Below are 20,201 nucleotides of genomic sequence, written 5' to 3'. Positions count from 1 at the left end.
CCCAGAGTGCCTCCCTTGGGCCTGATGGTTTGGCAGCTTTACATCCAGCACTTAGCTGCCCATCCCACTGGGATCCTCCCTCTGATCTCAGAATGCTGAAAATGGCTTTATTGACAAAGGCAGCATTTAAAACCAGTCCCTACAATGAGCTGCTTAATGGTCAACCCCACCCAGGTGAGGATTCTGCCAGGTAGACACCCATCACATGAGTGTTAACTGAGTGGGTGGTACCCATGGGGAAATCACAATTAGAGAGTGCTAGGACCGGAGGGACTCAAGAGATAGGTTGGGTTGCTCCTCTTAGTGGGGAGATGGGGGCCCAGAGAGGTAACCCCAGACAGGTGCACAGGACTAGGCAGTGAATTATGAAGAGCAGATCCTCATACCCAGGATAGGACTTTCCCCATCTTACCATTTATCTTCTTATATTCTTCTCTCCATTTTTTAAAAAAATAGATCTTTACTGGAGTATAATTGCTTCACAATACTGCATTAGTTTCTGTTGTACAGCAGAGTGAATCAACCATATGCATACATATGTCCCCATATCCCCTCCCTCTTGAGCCTCCCTCCCATCCTCCCTATCCCACCCCTCTAGGTCATCACAAAGCACCAAGCTGATCTCCCTGTGCTATGCTGCTGCTTCCCACCAGCCAACTATTTTACATTCGGTAGTGTATATATGTTGATGCTACTCTCACTTCGCCCCAGCTTCCCCTTAGCACCCCGTGACCTCAAGTCCATTCTCTATATCTACATCTTTATTCCTGCCCTGTGACTAGGTTCATCAGTACCTTTTTTTTTTTTTTTTTTTTTAGATTCCATATATATGTGTTAGCATACGGTATTTGTATTTGTCTTTCTGACTTACTACACTCTGTATGACAGACTCTAGGTCCATCCACTTCCCTAGAGATAGTTCAATTTCGTTTCTTTTTATGGCTAGTAATATTCCATTGTATACATGTGCCACATCTTCTTTATCCATTAATCTGTCGATGGACACTTAGGATGCTTCCATGTCCTGGCTATTGTAAATAGAGCTGCAATGAACATTGTGATACATGACTTTTTGAATTATGGTTTTCTCAGGGTATATGCCCAGTAGTGGAATTGCTGGGTCATATGGTAGTTTTATTTTTGATTTTTTAAGGAACCTCCATACTGTTCTCCATAGTAGTTGTATCAATTTACATTCCCACCAAGAGTGCAGGAGGGTTCCCTTTTCACCACACCCTTTCCAGCATTTATTGTTTGTAGATTTTTTTTTTTTTTTGTAGATTTTTTGATGATGACCATTCTGACTGGTGTGAGGTGATACCTCACTGTAGTTTTGATTTGCATTTTTCTAATAATTAGTGATGTTGAGCATCTTTTCATGTGCCTCTTGGCCATTTGTTTGTCTTCCTTGGTGAAATGTCTATTTAGGTCTTCTGCCCATTTTTTAACTGGATTGTTCGTTTTTTTGATATTGAGCTCCACGAGCTGTTTGTATATTTTGGAGATTAATCCTCTGTCTATTGTTTCATTTGCAAATATTTTCTCCCATTCTGAGGGTTGTCTTTTCGTCTTGTTTATGGTTTCCTTTGCTGTGCAAAAGCTTTTAAGTTTCATTAGGTCCCATTTGTTTATTTTTGTTTTTATTTCCATTACTCTAGGAGGTGGGTCAAAAAAGATCTTGCTGTGATTTATGTCAAAGAGTGTTCTTCCTATGTTTTCCTCTAAGAGTTTTATAGTGTCTGGTTTTAATCTAAGTTTTTAATCCATTTTGAGTTTATTTTTTTGTATGGTGTTAGGTAGTGTTCTAATTTCATTCTTTTACATGTAGCTGTTCACTTTTCCCAGCTGCACTTGTTGAAGAGGCTGTCTTTTCTCCAGTGTATGTTCTTGCCTCCTTTATCATAAATTAGGTGCCCATATGTGCGTGGGTTTATCTCTGGGTATTCTATCCTGTACCATTGATCTATATTTCTGTTTTTGTGCCAGTACCATACTGTCATGATTACTGTAGCTTTGTGGTATAGTTTGAAGTCAGGGAGTCTGATTCCTCCAACTCCGTTTTTCTTTCTCAAGATTGCTTTGGCTATTCGAGGTCTTTTGTGTTTCCATACAAATTGTAAAAGTTTTTGTTCTAATTCTGTGAAGAATGCCACTGGTAGTTTGATAGGGATTGCATTGATTCTGTAGATTGCTTTGGTTAGTATAGTCATTTTCACAGTGTTGATTCTTCCAATCCAAGAACATGGTCTATTTCTCCATCTGTTTATGTCATCTTTGATTTCTTTCATCAGTGTTTTATAGTTTTCTGAGTACGAGTCTTTTGTCTCCTTAGGCAGGTTTATTCCTAGGTATTTTATTCTTTTTGTTGCAATGGTAAATGGGAATGTTTCCTCAGTTTCTCTTTCTGATTTTTCATTGTTGGTGTATAGGAATGCAAGAGATTTGTGTGCATTAATTTTGTATCCTGTAACCTTACCAGATTCATTGATTAGCTCTAGTAGTTTTCTGGTGGCATCTTTAGGATGTTCTATGTATAGTATCATGTCATCTGCAAACAGTGACAATTTTACTTCTTCTTTTCCAATTTGTATTCCTTTTATTTCTTTTTCTTCTCTGATTGCCGTGGCTAGGACATCCAAAACTAAGTTGAATAAGAGTGGTGAGAGTGGACATCCTTGTCTTGTTCCTCATCTTAGAGGAAATGCTTTCAGTTTTTCACCATTGAGTATGATGCTTGCTGTGGGTTTGTCATATATGGCCTTTATTATGTTGAGGTAGGTTCCCTCTATACCCATTTTCTGGATAGTTTTTACCATAAATTGGTGTTGAATTTTGTCAAAAGCTTTCTCTGCATCTATTGAGATGATCATATGGTTTTTATTCCTTAATTTGTTAATGTGGTGTATCACATTGATTGGTTTGCGTATATTGAAGAATCCTTGCATCCCTGGGATAAATCCCACTTGATCATGGTGTATGATCCTTTTAATGTGTTGTTGGATTCTGTTTGCTAGTATTTTGTTCAGGATTTATTCATCTATGTTCATCAGTGATATTGGTCTATAATTTTCTTTTCTTGTGATATCTTTTTCTGGTTTTGGTATCAGGGTGATGGTGGCTTCATAGAATGAATTTGGGAGTGTTTCTCCCTCTGAAGTTTTTTGGAAGAGTTTGAGAAGGATTAGTGTTAGCTCTTCTCTAAATGTTTGATAGAATTCACCTGTGAAGCCATCTGGTCCTGGATTTTTGTTTCTTGGAAGATTTTTAATTACGGTTTCATTTTCATTACTTGTGATAGGTCTGTTTATGTTTTCTAATTCTTCCTGGTTCAGTTTTGTAAAATGTACCTTTCCAAGAATTTGTCGATTTCTTCATGGTTATCCATTTCATTGGCATATAGTTGTTTGTAGTAGTCTCTTAAATCCTTTGTATTTCTGTAATGTCAGTTGTGATTTCTCCTTTTTCATTTCTAATTTTATTGATTTGTGTCATCTCCCTTTTTTCTTGATGAGTCTGGCTAAGGGTTTGTCAATTTTATTTAGCTTCTCAAAGAACCAGCTTTTAGTTTTATTGATCTTTGCTATTGTTTTCTTCATTTCTATTTCATTTATTTCTGCTCTGATCTTTATGATTTCTTTCCTTCTACTGCCTTTGGGTTTTCTTTGTTCTTTCTCTTGTTGTTTTAAGTGTAGGGTTAGATTGTTTATTTGAGATTTTTCTTGTTTCTTGAGGTGAGATTGAATTGCTATAAACTTCCCTCTTAGAACTGTTTTTGCTGCGTCCCATAGGTTTTGGGTTGTCGTGTTTTCATTGTCACTTGTTTCTATGTATTTTTAAAATTTCTTCTTTGATTTCTTCAGTGATCTCTTGGTTATTTACCAGTGTACTGTTTAGCCTCCATGTATTTGTGTTTTTTACAGTTTTTTTTCTTGTAATTGATTTCCAATCTCATAGTATTGTGGTCAGAAAAGATGCTTGGTACAATTTCAATTTTCTTAAGTTTTCTGAGGCTTGATTTGTGACCCAAGATGTGAGATATCCTGGAGAATGTTCCATGTGCACTTGAGAAGAAAGTGTATTCTGCCACTTTCGGGTGTAATGTTCTATAAATTTCAATTAAATCTATCTGGTCAATTGTGTCATTTAAAGCTTGTGTTTCCTTATTTATTTTCTGTTTGGATGATCTGTCCATTGGTGTAAGTGGGGTGTTAAAGTCCCCTACAATTATTGTGTTACTGTCAATTTCTCCTTTCATGGTTGTTAGCATTTGCCTTATGTATTGAGATGCTCCTATGTTGGGTGCATAAACATTTATAATTGTTATGTCTTCTTCTTGGATTGATCCTTTGATCATTATGTAGTGTCCCTTCTTGTCTCTTGTAACAGTCTTTATTTTAAAGTCTATTTTACCTGATACGAGTACTGCTACTCTAGCTTTCTTTTGATTTCCATTTTCATGGAATATCTTTTTCCATCCCTTCACTTTCAGTCTGTATGTGCCCCTAGGTCTGAAGTGGGTCTTTTGTAGACAACATATATATGGGTCTTGTTTTTGTATCCATTCAGCCAGTCTGTGTCTTTTGGTTGGGGCATTTAATCCATTTACATTCAAGGTAATTATCGATATGTATGTTCCTATGACCATTTTCTTAATTGTTTTGGGTTTGTTTTTGTAGGTCTTTTTCTTCTTTTGTGTTTCCCACCTAGAGAAGTTTCTTTAGCATTTGTTGCAAAGCTGCTTTGGTGGTGATGAATTCTCTTAGCTTTTGCTTGTCTGTAAAGCTTTTGATTTCTCCATAGAATCTGAATGAGATCCTTGCTGGGTAGAGTAATCTTGGTTGTAGGTTTTTCTCTTTCATCATTTTAAGTATATCCTGCCACTCCCTTCTGGCCTGCAGAATTTCTGCTGAAAAATCAGCTGATAACCTTATGGGAATTCCTTTATATGTTATTATTTGTTTTTCCCTTGCTGCTTTTAATATTTTTTCTTTGAATTTAGTTTTTGTTAGTTTGATTAATATGTGTCTTGGTGTGTTTTTCCTAGGGTTTATCCTGTATGAGACTCTTTGTGCTTCCTGGACTTGGGTGACTACTTACTTTCCCATGTTAGGGAGGTTTTCAACTATAATCTCTTCAAATATTTTCTCAGACCCTTTTTTTTTCTCTTCTTCTTCTGGGACTCTTATAATTTGAATATTAGTGTGTTTAGTGTTGTCCCAGAGGGCTCTGAGATTGTCTTCAATTCTCTTCATTCTTTTTTCTGCTCCTTGGCAGTTATTTCCACCATATTGTCTTCCAGCTCACTTATTCGTTCTTCTGCCTCAGTTATTCTGTTATTCCTTCTAGTGTATTTTTCATTTCAATTATTGTGTTGTTCCTCTCTGTTTATTTGTTCTTTAGTTCTTCTAGATCTTTGTTAAACATTTCTTGTATTTTCTTAATCTGTCCCTCCATTGTATTTCTGAGATTCTGGATCATCTTTACTATCATTACTCTGAATTCTTTTTCAGGTAGATTGCCTATTTCCTCTTCATTTATTTGGTCTTATAGGTTTTTACCTTGCTCCTTCATCTGTGACATATTTTTTTTGTCGTCTCTTTTTTTTTTTTTTTTTTTTATGAGTGGGATTGTGTTCCTGTCTTACTGGTTGTTTGGCCTGAGGCTTCCAACACTGGAGTTTGTAGGCTGTTGGGTAGAGCTGGGTCTTCGTGCTGAGATGAGGACCTCCGTGAGACCTCACTCTGATGAATAGTCCCCGGAGTTTGAGGTTCTCAGTTAGTCCAGTGGTTTTGACTCGGAGCTCCCACTGCAGGAGCTTTGGCCCAACCCCTGGCTTGTGAACCAGTATCCCACAAGCGGTGGGGTGGCAAAAAAAAAAAAAAAAAAAAGAGAACAATAACAAAGTAAAAAATAAAATTAGACTAGGAAACTAACAGATATGTTCGAATATAAAAATAAAAACAGATGAATCAAGAACCGGAAGGTACATCAGTACCACAGTAGTAAAAAGGAGGAGGAGGAAAAAAAAAAAAAAAAAGAAAGAAAGAAAAAAAAAAAAAAGGGGGAAAAGTCCTTGGCTGTGGAGGGCCTAAGCAAGGGTGTGGTTTGGATGGTGGGTGGGGCCTATGCTCAGGACCTGCAGGGCTGCAAAAGGCCCTGGGGGCTGTAGGGGGTGGAGCTTAGGCTCAAGGAACAGAAGGGGCCCAGGCTTGCGCCCAGCCTTTGGTCTCAGAGGGCAGGGGACCTCACCTGGGAGCCCAGCAAGCTTTCTGGGCTCGAGTGGGTGGGGCAGATGCCCTCTTCTCCTCTCCTGCTCCTCTGGTCCCCGGAGGGCCCCTCCCGCCTGCCTCTCCTGATCTCCCCGGCCTCCCTCCTATGCCCCCAGGACCCACGCAGCCTGGAGAGGGCTTTGGAGGGGGTGTGGCGGCCTGGAAACTCAGCAGGCTCCCCGGCCCAAGTGGGCCAGGTGATCGCCCTCTGCTCCTCTGCTGCTCTTCCGGGAGGGTCCCTCCCGCCTGCCTCTCCTGATCTCCCTGGCCTCAGAGGTGCTGATCTTGTCTGGCCTCCACTTCTCCTCCCCCCTCAGTCCCCCCACTTCCTACCGGTTCACTTGGAGCTTCCTCCCATCTCCTTGGTTGTCAGGGTCCCCCACCAGCGGCCAGCAGGTGCCCTATTTGTGGGGAGACGCTAACTCGGTGTCTTCCCACACCATCATCTTGACTCTGCCCTCTTCCATTTTCTTTATTCTGTTCTTTTCCTGACCTTCTCTTTCTCTTTTCCTAGGTTTTTTTTTTTTTCCCCCTGACTCCATCTGTATTAGTTAAGGTTTTCCAGAGGAACAGAATCAATAAGATATATAAGATATCTCTCTATATATACCTGCTGTCTTTGACACGGATTCATGCACTGCTTACCACTGTTTTGCTATCATGTGATGACTGCAGAAACCATCCTTAAACTGCAGCCCCACACAATTCTTGTACTTTCATTTGACCTAGCCGAAGGTGTCCTTTTTAAGTCTTATTTGTAATAATATTTATAATGACATATAATACGAAGTAAATGGAAGTGTTCATTGTGAGCATAAAAAAACTCTATCTACCTATCTATCTATCTATTTATGGATGCCTCACTTCAGGCATTCAGGCAGAGAGAGAATTCAACCTTCCTCTGCCTTTTTGTACTCTCTGTGCCCTCAGTGGACTGGATGGTGCTCACCCACATTGGGAACGACCACCTGCTTTACCCAGTCCACCAATGCAAATGCTAATTGCTTCCTGAAACACCCTCACAGACACACCCAGAAATAATGCCTAACCACGCATCCGGGTATCCTGTGGCCCAGTCAGATAGACCCATAAAACGAACCATGACACCATCCTATTTCCTTCCTTTCCTTTCCTTTCCTTTCCTTCCTTCCATCCATCTTCTCCTATTTCCTTCATTTTTCGTTTTGTTTTTGTTGTCTTGGGTCTTATGACTTTAAGCCTGTGTTTTGCCTTGACTGAGGCTCTCAGGCTGGAAAAGATTGTTAATTCTTAGGCTTGAGCAATCCGTGTAAGTGAATAAAGTGACTGTTAAAGTTTGTGATCTATAGTTCTAAAGTACAAAAAATTAGGTCAAAAGTAGGAAAAATTAATAGGGAAACCAATAAAAAGGAAACCCAAAGTTAAAAATTCTGAACTCCTTCACAGAGGCAGATGCTGTAAGACGGAGGGGGAGTGAGGCTGGTGTTCTCAGAACTCTTCATAGTTGGGAACAGATGATTTTAGACAACTAGAGTGAAAACTCATTTGAAAAAAACTTCTTGTGGCATCTCAGTAGGAGAACATTTTTATCAACGGGATGGTTATTGCCTGCCTGGTTGGAATTTTTATGTTCTGCATCATTCTATTTGAAATCATGAGGATTTGACCAGAGGATATTTCTTTCCATTTGTAGGACATTTTGTATTTGGGATAATACCTTCTCCTCAAACATTTTAGGATGTCAAAATGTATTAAAGTGACGTGTATTTTCCCCTTAGATCTTACCAAACCAATTCCTATAAAAGCAGAAAAAGGATAAAATGTACATCTGAATTTATTTTTGTTCAATTTCTTTTCCGTTTTCTTAACCTTCCTGGAGTGAGTAGATTATCATAAAATTGTCTAGGGGGCCAAAGTCTGTGTTCTGGCTTAGGGAAAATGACACCTCTTAAAGGGCTTGTTAAGAGGCTATAGTGGATATTAGTTTTGTTGTTGTTGTTGGTTTTTTTTTTTTGGTGCTCAGCATCTATTCACCCTTTGTCCCATATGCCTATCTCCCTTTTGTCTCATATTCAAATCCTGCTGTTATAAAGGAATCACCTCTTTCCCATGCTCAGATCTTGTAGTTAAATGAAGCTGGTCCCACTCCCAGCTCTAGGGGTGGAACATATGACCCAGACTTAAGCCATTGCGCACATGGTACACTCCTGCCTATAACTGTTGGTTTGAGATTGGCATATGGCCCTGTACAGCCAATGAGACTGTTGAGAAAAGAAGGTGAACTGTTTTTGCATTTGAACTTGAAAGGACATGGGCTGTAGCTATAGACAGGCATAAAGGGAAAGCCTATTTGAGTGTGAACCAACACAGAGGTGAAACCTGATAGGAAACAGAAAATGTTTGCATATACTCAGAGGAGATTTAGACAATTGGACAGAGTTTGGGGATAAATTCATGAAGATAAATGTGGGTAGAATAGTGACCCCCAAAAGACAGATTGAGGTCCCAACACTTGATACCTGAGAATGTGATCTTATTCAGAAATAAGATCTTTGCAGATGTAATGAAGATGTAAGTTAAGGTGAAGTCATACGGTAACAGGGTAGGCCCTTAATCCAAGATGATTGGTGTCCTGATAACAAGAGGAGAAGTGATACAGAGAGACATACACGGTGAGGAGTATGCCATATGAGGACACAGACATGCACAGGAAAAAAGGCCATGTGACCATCAAGGTAGAGATGTTACTACAAGACAAGAAATGCCAGGGTTGCTGGCAAACAGTAGAAGGTTAGGAAGGGGCAAAGAAGGATCCTCCCCTAGAGGCTTCAGAGGGAGCATGGCCTTGCTGACACTTTGATTTCAGACTGTGAAACAATACATTTCCAGAACTGTGAGACAATAAATTTCTCTTGTTTAAAGCCACCGAGATTGTGGTACTTTGTTATGGCAGCCCTATGAAATGAATACAGTGAGTGTACAGAAAACTTAGCATGTGAAAAAAGACTTTTTTTTTTTTTAACTCCAAGGAAAATAAAAACTTGTTCTGGAAAAGGGAAAGTAACCACATGACTTAACTGTTAAGAATTTAATAGTGAGAGTACTATAAATATTGATTTTTAATCTTACCAAAATTATAATATACTGGAAAGTATATATGTGTGGTGGGGTCTGTGTGTGTGTGTGTGTGTGTGTGTGTATGAAATCATCTTTCACAGTGCAAAGTCAATATAAAATGCCTAAACTGAAGTGTCAGGAAGTAGCAACATACACACATTATTCAGAAACATGAAGGTAAAGAGTAAATGATTCAGTTAAACGAGCTGAAAGTAGCTGCCTCTTGGGAGCAGGAAACAGGAGGTGGGCACTGCTGGGACTGCTGTGTTTTTGGAATGAGACTTACAGAACTATTTGACTCTTTAAGCTATGTGTACGAATAACCTTCATATAAAGAAAAGCTACTTAAAAAGGGAAAGGAAAAATTGAATCCATGAAGCAAATTACTTGTAGAACTAAGGAATGTGCTGACCTTAGACAAAAGTAGAAAATAGAATACATTTATTTTGGGGGCTAGTTATCCATTGATCTACATCTGTTTCCTGAGCAGTGGGGGAGGAGGGCACAGGGGAGGGTCAGAGTTCTTTTCTAAAGACTTCACATCTCCCTTTGTGCCATATTCAAGTCCTGCTTTTATATAGAAATGAGAACTTCTGTTACCTTGAGTTTCTAATTACAGTCTAAAACCATAAAGTTCATTTTAACAGGGATCTTTCCTTAAAACTGAAGAAGGTTCTCAAGGTGAATGGCATACGTATATGTTGCCTGGGAGTGGGAGTTACAGGCACTTTTTAAAAAAAAAAATTTATTTATTTATTTATTTATTTATGTCTGTGTTGGGTCTTCGTTGCGGTGCACGAGCTTCTCATTGTGGTGGCTTCTCTTGTTGTGCACGGGCTTCAGTAGTTGTGGCATGTGGGGTCAGTAGTTGTGGCATGCAGGCTCAGTAGTTGTGGTGCACAGGCCCAGTTGCTCCGTGGCATGTGGGATCTTCCTGGACCAGGGCTTGAACCTGTGTCTCCTGCATTGTCAGGCGGATTCTTAACCACTGCGCCACTGGGGAAGTCCCTACAGGCACTTTCTTATCCCACTGGAATTCTGAGTCAGATTCATTTCTGACTAGTAGCTGAAAGCTGAGTGTACTTGGCCTCTTACAGTGATCTTAAGGCAGAGGCCCTCTCAGTCCTTGACCCCAGCCTGTCCTTAATCCTCCTGGAGGGAAGTGTCCAGCCTGCACTGCTGCTTTTTACCATCAGAGGGCAGTAGGGCCTAAAGGGCCCAGGGAAGGAGGGGGAAAGATGCTTAGCACCTGGAGAGTAGGAGGAAGTGTCTCACAGTGTTTGCACTTAAGGCATGTTGGTAGCTAGATATTGCATTGGCACAAATGGTGCGTTTTCTTCTAAATTTTGTGCCAATCGAAAAAGGCAGGAAGTTTGATCTTAATGCATTTGCCATGGCTATCTATTTCACTAGGAGCCAGGAATTTATTAGGAAAACGAAGAGAATTGAAAGAATAAGTTTAGACTGGCATTTCCCCATTTTCCTACTTGTAGAATAGATTCGGTACCTATTCTGAAAGAACACGGTGTCAGCTCGAATGATGCTCTGCTTTCTTCCCTATTATTCTAAAATAGATGTGCTTCTTACACGCATGGGTAGACCATTTACTTTTTATTTGTATCTCAGGGACAAATCTGGCTTATTAGCGCGGTTATTTGTAAGTGGCTAACCTGGTTCCCTGTGCTGTTGTAACACTATCTTGATGGGTTGCTGTGAAAATGTGAAGATGTCTGTCAGGCAGGAAAAATTATGTAAAAATGATGTGGGTATAGAAAATGGGATCGACAAAATGTAATAAACTCCTCCTGGGCTGAAGAGCAGAGCTGCATATGTAATGAAGTACTTTAGGATTACGTCACCTTTTATATAACATCTGGCAGTGACTTTTATTTCAGAGCTCATTTGAAGAAGCCAGGCTCTTTTCTTTTCTTCTCCCCAAGACTGCCTTTATCTGAAAGAAGAAAGAAAGAACTGTTAGATTTTGCATGCAAAGAAAGCCAGAGTGGCTAGATAACTCCCTTAGGGTAACGGAGAAAGGAAAAAGAAATTGAAAAAGGTCAGGTGAACACAGCAGAAGGAATGAAGAGGTTTGTGTGATTCTTAGTGAAATTGGACCAGTCTAAGCAACCAGACAGGTAATCTGGGTGGCTCTACCCTTCCCTCTTCCCTCCGCTGGCTCTATAGACCTGACCCAAGAATGCTTGGGAAAGAATTTTTCCTTAAATATTTTGTCTGAAGTAGGAGATTGAGAAAATTATTGAGATAATTTAGGTAAATCCTAAAATTTCTTCCTTTGGCTTTGGAGGAAAAAGAGCTTTCCTCTAAACCAACACCTTTCTCCCCTAGTTATATCCAGACTTTCTGGTCTATCACAATAGATTATTCAGATGATCAGCTCACCATTTAAATTTGCCTAGACAGACAATGGTGAAAGGTCTTCAGTGACATTGAATGGGACTTCATTCCTTTGAAGGCAGGAACCAGGAGGGGAGAAGACCCTCTTTTCACCTCCCCTTTCTCCTCTCTCATAGCTTCTCTGAGCATGCTCCCCTCTGTACAACCTGGACCCTGCTAAATCATGTTTGCCAGCCTCATTGTATTCCTTCATCATGTTTTCTAAAATCTTGCATTCTTGCTTTAACCTTAGGAATGCCCTTTCGTGTATTTCAAGGCCATGTCTACGATCCAGAAGAGGTGGTGTCTTCACTTTTCTACCTAATGCATTCCCAACAATGTGTTTGAAAGTCAGTTGGATGTTTGAAAGTTGAACAATAGATTTGCATGTTGTCAGGAAGAATTTGTTCTCAGGGAGCTAAAGTATATGATGAAATCCCTAATTATGGTTTCTGCCAGTGCCACCTCCCTCGGGTCTTGGCAGCCCTGTGAGTGGGTAAGAACAGGCACATGGGCTGGAGTGGGTGGCAACTGCCAGTCATTGTGGGCTGAGGAAGTTGATCCAGGAATCTCTCCTTCCAAGACTTAGCTTTCCTTCTCTCAGCTCAGCTTGGAAGGGCAAGGGCTGCAGTAAGAGGATCTGGTTCTCACCCCACCTCCAAGGCTAAGCACATGTGACCCCCATGAGGTGGTGGGCAAGGATTTAGTGGAGCAGGGGCATGGACGGGGTTGCTCAAAGGATACCCTCAGGGATGGGGATCCTGTGTGTGCTGGCAAACTCCAGACTCTGTGGCCCGTGACCTCTGCAGTCCTCAGTGGCAGAGGATGGCCCTTCAACTTGGCCGTGTAGACTCATCTATAGCACTCTGGGGAAGAGGTGCTAGGGGAGGAGATTCTTCTGTTGTCTCAACTTGGACCTGGCCCCTTCTCCCAGTAGCTGCGGCTGCCTGACATGAGATAGTTCTATCATTATTCTAAGGCAATTTAGGAAAGACCGAATTTTGAGTATGAAATGTTTGAAGATGTCAGTGTTGGGTAGTAGATAGTGTGGTAGCCTGGATACAAAACATGCATACATAACGTGCAACCCCCAAACTTAGCATCATAAAGCAACAACATTTAATTGTATCTCATGATTTTGTGGGTCAGGAATTTGGGCAGTGCTTGGCTGGGTGGCTCTTCTGTGCCACCTGGCATTGACAGAGGTTACTTGGTGCTGTTCGGTTGGTGGCTGGTTTGGGCTGAGGGTTCAAGATGATTCTACCCACACGCTTGATGTCTTGATAGGAATGGCTTTGGCCCTTTTCCCCTCTCCATGCAGTTTTAGGGCATCCCCACATGCTCTCCCTAGGAGGGCAGTTGAATTTTTACACAGTGCTTTGCTTAGGACTCTAGAAGAACAAGGAGGAAGCCACCAGTTCTCTTAAAGACTGGACTCGGAATTGACAGCACCAATTCTGCCGTACTCCACTGGTCAAAGCAGTCACAGGGCAACCCAGAATCTAGAAGAATGGAAACAGATCCAGCCTCCCAAGGAGAGTCGTGTCAAGAATTTGTGGCCATCTTTGATCTACCACGTGTGGGTTGCATAAATGTAGACCATGTGGAAGTGGAGGAACAGAGAATACGGGGATGAGGGGGGACTCTCCCTTGTCTTTGCTTCCTAACTAGGAATTATAGTTTTTCCAAGGGTATTGGGTTCATCGGGAAGACTAAGGTCACCTTTTCTGCTGCCACCTGAGGAAAATATACTTCTGCTGAATGAGGGCAGTACTGAGGTTTGTGTCCCCCTTTGTGCTTTTGGTTCAAAGCAAAGCTTTTGTTAAAGTGCTTAGCAACACTGATGGTAGGTGCACTGGAAAAACATAAGTGGGTAATGTCTGAAGGACACTTTGGAGATGATCTTGGCAAGTTTCCAAAGGAAGAGATGGAACATTTCTCATTTTCTCTGCCGTTTCACACAGCTGTGCCAAGGACTAAACAAGCAATGGATTAAGCAGGTTTTCAGATTTTTCTTTTTTATATAGAGTAGAGGAGGGGAAAAAGAGAGAATTTTTTTTTTCAGCCTAATGTAACTACTTATAATTTCCTTTGTCTGTAAGTTTGATACAAGATCCTAGCAAAAGCCTTAGTAAAAAAGACAACAATAGTATGTTTTTCACTATTATAGATATGATACAATACTGGCAGTGTCATGGGGTCCTCTTTCAGACACTCATTTAATTTAATTATTTTATTTTATTGAAGTATAGTTGATTTACAATGTCGTGTTAGTTTCAGGTGTACAGCACAGTGACTGAGTTATACATAATAACTGAATATATATATGTATATATATTCCTTTTCAGATTCTTTTCCCTTACAGGTTATTACAAAAAGTTGAGTATAGTTCCCTGTCCTATACAGTAGATCGTTGTTGGTTATCTGTTTTATATATAATAGTGTGTATGGGTTAATCCCAACCTCCTAATTTATAACTGATTAGTTTTTGAAAAGATATGCACATAGTACAAATTTTTTTAAAAGTTTATTTATTTTGGCTGCGTTGGGTCTTCGTTGCCGTGTGCAGGCTTTCTCTAGTTGCAGTGAGCGGGGGCTACTCTTCATTGTGATGCACGGGCTTCTCATTGCAGTGGCTTCTCTTGTGGAGCATGGTCTCTACGCACACGGGCTTCAGTAGTTGTGGCTCGTGGGCCCTAGAGCACAGGTTCAGTAGTTGTGGCGCATGGGCTTAGTTGCTCCGTGGCATGTGGGATCTTCCTGCACCAGGGCTCGAACCCGTGTCCCCCGTATTTGCAGGTGGATTCTTAACCACTGCACCACCAGGGAAGTCCCAGTACAAATTTTAAGGGAACAAAAGGCATAGAATAAAAATCTCCCCCACATTGCTATCCCTGAGTCCCTCATGTCCCTTCCTCGGAGGCAGTCATTCTTTTTTGTATGTACTTCTAGACAAATTCTGTGCGTGTGCAAATACCCCAACACATGTGTGTGTGTAATTATGGGATATATAATTAAATACAGTGGTTCCTCCCTTATCCATGGTTTTGCTTTCTGCTGTTTCAGTTCCCTGCGGTCAACTGAGGTCCGAAAATATTAAATGGAAAATTTCAGAAATAAACAGTTCATAAGTTTTACATTGTGCACTGTTCTGAATACCGTGATAAAATCTCGCCCTGTCCCCCTCTGTCCCGCCTGGGATGTGAATCATCGTATCCCGCTGTAGTGGCTATCTTGATTATCAGATGACTGTTGCTGGATTGCAATGCTCAAGTCACCCTTATTTTACTTAATAATGGCCCCAAAGTGCAAGGGTAGTGATGCTGGCAATTCGGATATGCCATAAAGCGCTTCCTTTAAGTGAAAAGGTGAAAGTTCTCGACCTAATAAGGAAAGGAAAAAAAAACTGGATGCTGAGTTTGCTAAGATCTAGGTAAGAACGAATCTTCTATTTTGAAATTGTGAAGAGGGAAAAAGAAATTCATGCAAGTTTTACTGTCCTGCCTCAAACTGCAAAAGTTATGGTCACGTGTAACTAAGTGCTTAGTTAAGATGGAAAAGGCATTACACTTGTACAATAATATATTTTGAGAGAGAGAGAAAGAAGGGGGGGGGCCACATTCACATAACTTATTTCAATATATTGTTATAATTATTCTATTTTATTATTAGTTACTGTTGTTAATCTCTTACTGTGCCTAATTTATAAATTAAACTTTATCATGGTTCCTATACATACATACCCATGGTATGCATGGTGTGAATGTATAAGAAAAAAATATAGTATATAAAGGGTTTTGTATTATCTGTGGTTTCAGGCATCACTGGGGGGTCTTGGAACTTATCTCCCACAGATATGGGGGGGACTCCTGTGTCCTTCCCTCCACAAAGAGAAGCATGCTGTATAGTGTTTTGTACCTTGCTTTTTCATGAAACAATATGTTAGAAATTGTCCCATATTAGTAACTATAAATTAACTTCTTTTTTTCCTAAGAGTTACATAATATTTTGTTGCATGAACATAGTATCATATTTATATCTATATCTATCTGTATATTACTTTAAACTAGTCTCCTGTTGATGAATATTTAGGTTGTGGCCAATCTTTTGCTATTATAAGCAACACCACAATGAATAGTCTTGGGCATGCAATAATATTTGTGCATATGTGAGACTATATGTGGAAATGGAATTGTGGAGTGAGGGGTGTGAACGTTGTAATTTTTATATCTATTACCAAATAATCCTCCAGGTGTTTCTATTAGTTTATATTCCTCTACCCAGCTTTCATTTTAGATTCTGGGGATTGTCAGTGGAATCTGTTCTGAGGAGGTCATAGGTGAGGAAATAGGAGGTAAGATTGAACAAGGAAAGATCTACACTTGTGTTTTTATATCAGCCTCATAAAATGAGATTTCTAAGTAGTTTACCAAATATTTTGGCAAAACAGACCAAGTATCAGGCAGTCCTCTCTGCTAGGAGGCCTGCCACATGGAGTAATGAGAAGATTGGCCTCTCTGATAAGAATCTGTTTCCAGTTTGACATTTCCAATGCTCACTGTGGGATCTTGATTAAGCCAGTCAGCCTTTCTTTGACCTCAGTTTTCTTGTTTGTCAAATGAGTATTAATGAGTGAATGATCTGAAGAATTTTTGGATCCAAAATTATTTAGTTCTATGAAACTCCCTTCACATTTTATAACATATTAAAAACTCCTATAGAGGAATATAATATAGAGCTATATAATTTGCAAGACCCCATGCAAAATGAAAATGTAGGGCCCCCTATTCAAAAATTATTAAGAATGTCAACAGCCACAATGGAGCATTAAGCTAAGTGTGGGCTCTTGTAAGCGCAGGGACCCTGTGCACCTGCGCATAAGCCCATGAAGCTTGTCCTGCTCCTTTAAAGATCCTGCCGTCAAATCAATGGCTTACTTAGGCTTAAGCTTTTGGTGGCAGTTTGACAAAGACATGTGCTTGATACATGCCCCCCCAGCCCCCAATTCTTTTCTGGAAAAAGGTGCTTTGGTCCATAGCCCCTGGCTAAAGAAGCTGCTCTAAACCTTATCTTGTGCAGTGGGCACCTGATGATTGGACCGGATGTAGACACCTGACCCAAGCGCAGCCAGTTAATAGGCTGGTAAGTAGCTTGTAAGGTGGCTGACAGGAAAAGCTTCTGACCAATACGAGTTAAGTAATTACAATGGGAAACAGACTCTGGAATTTGATCTGAGAAATATGGAGAGGATCAGCCAGCTGGATTGGGGCTTAGGGGTGAGAGTGGGAGCGGATAGGTAGAGAAAGGAGAAGCTGCACATGTTACCCTGTGTAACTCAACAGTGAACCCTCATGTCTTGAGGTAGCCTAAGTGAAGTTATTTCTGTCCTTTTCCAACCCAAAGAGCATAATTAGCCCAGTGTAATGCTAGAGCATGGCTTCAGCCTGTTAATGTTTAAGCCATCTAGGGAGTGTGGCTTAAGAACAATTAGAAGTATGGAAAATAGAAAAAAAGCTCCCAAGTCCTGTTTTCTCCTTCATCTGCCAGCTACTGCATTGGAATCAGCTGGTGAGTAGCCTGTGCTGGACAGGTGAGGTGTGATCTGAGCTCACTGAGGGCCGCCCTTCTGTCTTTTTCCTGCTTCATTTATTCATGTCATAGCCAACTTTCTTACATATCCCTAGGACTTTTTTCTCAACTTCTCCTAAGTTATTCTTGACACCTTGTTCTACTTCCAGTGGAGTAGCCCTAGGAAATATGTAGCTGTCAAATGTGTAACAAGACATGCATTTTCTTGGTATATATCTTTTTCTTTCTGTTGGACTATGCTAATGGATCCCTGGAGTCTGCAGCGGGCTGAGGCAGGAGGTGCACTGAATGACCTCTCCAGACCTTTCACAGCTTAGCCATGCTAAGGAAAGGATTTCAATATAGTCATTTCCCAACCCCTCGTTGTAGAACGTCTGTATAATCGTTTGATGCTTTTCCCTTTCCTTCACAGTTCAGTAGAGGCTGAGTTTGCTGGTCTTTAGATGAATAACTGACTAATTTGGTCTGGAATGTCATATAACTTATCATTGACAGTAATTTACTTTCTGGGATGCGTTAAAATCTGTGGCGTGTGGGTGCGTTACTTACAATAACACATACTGCACGGAGTGGCCTGTGTAAATGAGTCAGGCATAAAGCTGCACAAGGCAAACTGGATCCTGTTTCACTAGAATCACTGTAGCCTGAGCAGCCTGGGTAAACATGACATGGGACTCTCATCTTCCTCCTAGGTGCCTCTTGGCAGGGCACAGTTTAGCTGTTTATGGGGTAGACTAGGAAAACAAACCATCTGTTGGCACTAAATGTGGAGAAAGGGATATTTCTGTTTGCCTTTACATTAGTGCACTCACCTCCAATGTCCTGCCCTGAAAAGGCTTGGGTCCAGGAGGGGAAACAAAGGTGAAAGGCCTAGAGTTCTGTATTCTTCCTTGCCTGGGCCATTTGCTATACTTTGCCAACGCCCAGTGAATATTTTGGTGAGCACTGGTGCAGGGACGGGCTTGAGCCTGTGGACTGTCTGCGGTGATTACCATGGGAATATTCTAGAGCCATGTGTGGGCATCAGTTTTGTACATAGGAAGGGGGAAAATGAACCTGCTAATATTTCCAGGGTCAGATTTTGCTGTGATTTCCGGGAACCTAAGCCTTTGCCCGTCTCTGTTTCCTCCTCATAAAAGGAGATGCTAACACTGAAGGTACCCTTAATGCTGAGATATAATCCCCACATATATGATTGCAGTCGTGCTTGTTTCCATGACATATATCCAGGTTTTTGAAAATAATAAGGATTTTAATCATATTTTCTTAGTAGAAGAGTTAATATTTAGGGAAATCTGGCTGATTGAACAGTAGCTCAGAAATAGTGATCATGTGTATTTATTATTTAAAAAAATTTATTCAGAGGCCACAGGATTAACAGAATAGTGGGTGGGGTGAACCAGGAGGATGACACTTATCTAGGCATTTAAAGCATTGTCAGTAAAATGCCTCCAAGAGCTACAGAAGCAACATGGCAATAGATGTGAGAGGAAAGGAACTCTTTCGGATTTGAACCTGATTATCCTGAGGAATTCCAGAGGGGAAATTAATGGCTAATTCCTGTGAGGCAGAGAGACTAAGGGCAGATTACCATAGTGATCTCTACTAGCAGCAGTTTGGTTTATTTTATCATTTCTATTTCCCATTTGGTTATGAGAACATTCTCATAAACTTACATCTTTCACAGCCCACACACTAAGTTCTGAAAGCAATGTCATTTAACTTACCACCAAATATAGACCTGTCGTTGAACACTACCCATTTATACAGAATCATGGTTCCCTCTGCAACATTCTCAAAGAGAAGAAAATAAATGGCATAAACAGAACACAGGGTCAAGTTCTCCTCTTTCTATATGATGCTACCATGACTTTGCATTTGGTGAGTAATGGGGCTCCCGCCCCCGTGAGGCAAGGCTGGTGATGGTCGCCCACACGGACCCACAGACTCTGGTGTCGACTAGGAGAGAGCATACAATTTGTGGACTAAATGAAGTGTTTGTGAGCAGTAGACATTAGGCAAAACTGTGAGATATTCCAGAGGCCAGAATGAATGAGGAAATTGGGTAATACGACAACATTTCCATTAAGAATGTGCCCCACTTCCATTTATCCTGGTTCCAAAATGTTCAAACAATCTAAAAGAATATAGAATAAAACGATACATCCTAACTTCTCATCTCCTGATTTTTACTCCCCTCCCCGGAGGTAGCCACTGTTTGGTTTTTTTTTTTTTTAATGTGTAAACCTTTTATACCCAAGTATATGTATGTATTCAAGTGCGTATGGTATTTTTAAGTAAATGGGTTGATATTATAAACATTGTCCTATCATTTAGCAATATGTCTTAGAGAACATAAATAGATAACCTATATTCTTTTAAAATGTAGTGTCATTCTCCCTTAGGTGGGCATTTAGCTTTCTCTACTATAAACAATACTGCAGTGAATATCCTTGTTTATGCTTCTTTGTGCACAGATGCAAGCATTTCTCCAGAAGAGAGGCTCACTGGTGAAATTTCTGGGTAGAATTTTATGTGTATTTACCATATTGACAGATGTTGCCAAATTGCTTTCCTAAAAGAATACTGATTTTCATTTTCCATCATCAGTGTATGAGAGTATTCATTTTTCTCATATCCTTGACAACTCTGTATATTATCAATCTTGTTAATTTTTACCCATGTGGTGGATGAAGAGGAATGACTTAGTTGTTTTAATTTGTATTTCCTTGATTAGTAAAAGCTGAGCACGTTTCCCAACAAATTGACCCTTTGCATTTGTTCTGTGAAACGTCGGTTCTTGTCCATTGCACCTTTTAAATTTTTCCCTGTGGTGGTGTTATTTTATTTTCT

General features: G+C 40.4%; 1 long non-coding RNA gene across 3 annotated transcripts in view; it reads left to right on the top strand.

Moving 5' to 3' along the window:
- Positions 1-15,104: 15,104 nt before the first annotated feature.
- LOC132363646 (uncharacterized) overlaps positions 15,105-20,201 on the top strand; it is a 532,506-nt gene continuing 527,409 nt past the window's right edge. For 2 of the 3 annotated variants that reach the window (XR_009502630.1, XR_009502628.1), the window contains exon 1: positions 17,283-17,327. This is a non-coding gene — a long non-coding RNA (uncharacterized LOC132363646). Of the gene's footprint in view, positions 15,193-17,282; positions 17,328-20,201 lie in introns of those variants that run through there. The other variant, XR_009502629.1, reaches the window with a different exon arrangement.

The sequence above is a fragment of the Balaenoptera ricei genome, chromosome 3 (assembly GCF_028023285.1).
Source record: "Balaenoptera ricei isolate mBalRic1 chromosome 3, mBalRic1.hap2, whole genome shotgun sequence".
Taxonomy (NCBI): domain Eukaryota; kingdom Metazoa; phylum Chordata; class Mammalia; order Artiodactyla; family Balaenopteridae; genus Balaenoptera; species Balaenoptera ricei.
The sequence above is the reverse complement of the archived record's forward strand: the minus strand, read 5'-3'. Positions and strand labels throughout refer to the sequence as shown.